This window comes from Dipteris shenzhenensis, chromosome 13, assembly GCF_047967505.1.
Source record: "Dipteris shenzhenensis isolate YYH24624 ecotype China chromosome 13, Dip_SZ_1.0, whole genome shotgun sequence".
In the NCBI taxonomy this organism is placed as follows: Eukaryota; Viridiplantae; Streptophyta; class Polypodiopsida; order Gleicheniales; family Dipteridaceae; genus Dipteris; species Dipteris shenzhenensis.
In genome coordinates, this window is record NC_141608.1 from 223,220 (window position 1) to 226,410 (window position 3,191).

The 3,191-nt window shown below is 44.0% G+C and overlaps 1 pseudogene; it reads left to right on the top strand.

Moving 5' to 3' along the window:
• The first annotated feature begins 2,327 nt into the window (after positions 1–2,327).
• Positions 2,328–2,869, top strand: LOC147894882 (uncharacterized; annotated as a pseudogene).
• The last annotated feature ends 322 nt before the right edge of the window (positions 2,870–3,191 follow it).

The window sequence follows — 3,191 nt, forward strand, 5'->3', positions numbered from 1 at the left end:
GTCAGGGTGCCTTGCTGATCAAGGCATTCGAGGTAGGGTATCATTTGGTCCTGTTGAGGCCTAGTGTAGCAGAGTTCCTACTCGAGGTGGGGAAGCAGTTTGATGTGGCGATCTGGAGCTCGGTACAAGAAGACAATCTGCAAAGATTGTTGAGCCTCCTAAAGATAGAATGTCGCAAATCAACCAGCCACACGCCCTTCTTTGTCTTCGAGTACAGCCAAAGTAAATGTACCGCAGGTTATAGATGCAAGAAGACCTAGGAGGCATGCAAAGGGGAAAGGACCGATGACCAAATATGGGAAATGCTTGACCGCCATCGAGTGGCGACACTTCGACCCATCAGCAACATTGTTTGTGGATGATAGTGCAGAGAAGATGGATCAAAATGCCGCAAACACGTACATAATCTCCCCCACCTTTTTGGGGGATCCCATGGACACAACTCTCCTATCAAACATGTTGCCTTATCTACGAGGATTAGCAATGTATGTCGGAACAGTGCAAGATTTTGTATCCAAAAATCCCTTCCATGTACCACTCTTGGAAGAATAAATAGAATTGTAATTATCTTTGAAACTATGAATTTAACTTTTTTGTATGCACCTGCAAGTACTACGATAATGTTTAAAAGCAAGTAGCATGGACTTGTATCCAGTGCTTCAAAATGCACGTGTATTACTTCATGGTCTGCATTCATGAACAATGGAATGTAATACACACACATCGTCTATGGGATCGTGAAAATTCAACATGCATTGTGAGAAAGAGAGAGAGAGAGAGAGAGAGAGAGAGAGAGAAAGAGAATAGAGGTTATGCTGAGAGAGAAAGCGAGGGAGAGAGAGAGAGAGAGAGAGAGAGAGAGAGAGAGAGAGACAGAGAGAGGGCATCATGAAAAAAGATATGAAAAGAGAGAGAGAATGCGAGGGAGAGAGAGAAGAGAGAGAGAGAGAGAGATAGCATCATGAAAAAGGACATGAAAAAGATAAAGCGAGGGAGCGAGAGAGAGCATCATGAAAATAAACATGTGCTCCAGTTACAGATAGAGAGAGAGAGCTTATGGAGAGGGAGAATGATAATGGGGGAGAGAGAGAGAGAGAGAGAGAGAGAGAGAGAGAGAGAGAGAGAGAGAGAGAGAGATGGAGTGGAAGACAGAGATAGAGATGGACAGAGAGAGAGAGAGAGAGAGAGAAGGCGAGAGGGGAAGAGAGAGAGAGAGAGAGAGAGAGAGGTTATGTTGAGAGAGAGAGAGAGGGGTTATGTTGAGAGAGAGAGAGAGTGAGAGAGGAGGGGGCACAGAGAGAAGGGTTATGTTGAGAGAGAGAGAGAGAGAGAGACAGTGTAGGAGAGAGAGCATAAAGAGAGGGGTTATGCTGAGAGAGAGAGAAAGAGAGAGAGAGAGAGAGAGAGTGAAAGGGGTGGGCAAACAGGTAGAGAGAGAGAGGGAGAGGGAGAGGGAGAGAGAGAGGTGTCACAAGTGGAATAGGTGGAACAAAAATTGTAGTTTGCCAAATAAAACTCGCTCCAAAACTCGCTTGAAAAACTCGCTTCTTGCCCATCCCCTTCTCAAATTCGATTGAGGTGGCGGTTCAAATTTAGCTTGATATTCCCTTACTAAGTTATGTACCTTCTCTAACCTCTCTTTCTCTACCACTGGGTTTGGGTACTCTTGAAGTCCATGTGGCATAGTGGGTTTAGGTTTTTTAGGTGATTGCACCTCCTTCCCTTTTCCTTGGCTATGTTTTGTTTTGTTTGATCGGTTGCTTAGGGTGGTTTTCGTGGTAGAAACCGTTGTGGTATCTTCGTCTGATCCACTCTCCAGAAGGACTTTTTCCTTTCCCTTCCCAATGTTCACTATCTGCTTTTTTGATATGTTTTTTCCCTTCTCGGGTTGTTCTCGGGAAGTACTCGCATGGTGAGTTTTACCCCGTCTTTCCATTTCTCTCGTGAATGCCCTAGCCTGCAATCTTGTGATAGCATTCAGTGACACTTGGGCTATTCTACCCTGTTCGATTCCAAAAAGATTTAGGCTCGTAGTCTTAGGGTCCACCCCGCAGGAGCGACGGGCCTTCGCATTGAGCAATCATGATACAAATGATCGACTCCGCAACCACTGCACAAAGGAGTAATTGTTGTAGCCACTGCAGTGGAAGGTTGGACATCCACTCTATGGGTTGACAATCCTTGTAGTAGTGAGGCCTGTGACACCTACGAGTGGCTATCCTATCGAGAAACCTGCCACTGTGCACAAACACGAGTGGAAGGAGGCAAAGAAACGAGCATAGTGTGGCGTGAACAGCAGGCAGCATGTGGAGGCACGACGGATCCAGATGGAGACCATTGGATCTTTGCATTTCGGATCTGGAGGCATCGAGTCGTGGGAGGCAGAGTTCATAAGTATCTTGCCACCTTATTTGATTGTTTACTTGATTCATTGATTCTATGATTGTTTTAATCTTACAAATTGTGTTGATTATGTTACAATGACGGGTTATGGGGAGGAAGCCCACATCCCATGAGACTGTGTATGCTCATCGGCATAGCAGATGTGACACATGGGCCCTCTTTAGAACTGAGGGACGTATTACAGACGCGCAGTTTGAGATGGCCATGAGACCGTACGATTGACAGGTACTTGAAAACTCTAAACAAATGATTTTGGTTTATTGAATTACATATATATATACTTATATATGATATCTTACTTGAACAGGCACAAGCTGCTACTGCACCTGCTGATGCTCCTGTTGCTGATGATCCATCTGCCGCCAGTGCTCCTACTGGATGTGAGCACTACTTATCGAACATGTATATTAATGTGAGCTCATCTGATCATGGAGGGAGTAGCGGGTCATCATCTGGGTCTGAGTAGTAGTCAAACTTATAGTATCACATCCGTATTGAGGATGTGGTTGTATATATATTTTTGTAACTGAAGCCATGGGCTTTTTTAGACAAACCAATTTGATTTTGTATATATTTGTTTATAATTGAAGCCATGGGCTACTTCGACATATGGACTCCCTTTTATATATGTGTACACATAAAATTTTGATAGTATTGAATCGTGTATTGATAGTATTGCATTTATGTCTGTCTTGAATCGTGTTTTGATAATGTCTACATTCATGTCATTCTTGAATTGTGTATTGACAATGCACAAAATGTTCTTTGTGGATGGTGCAATGCACCCC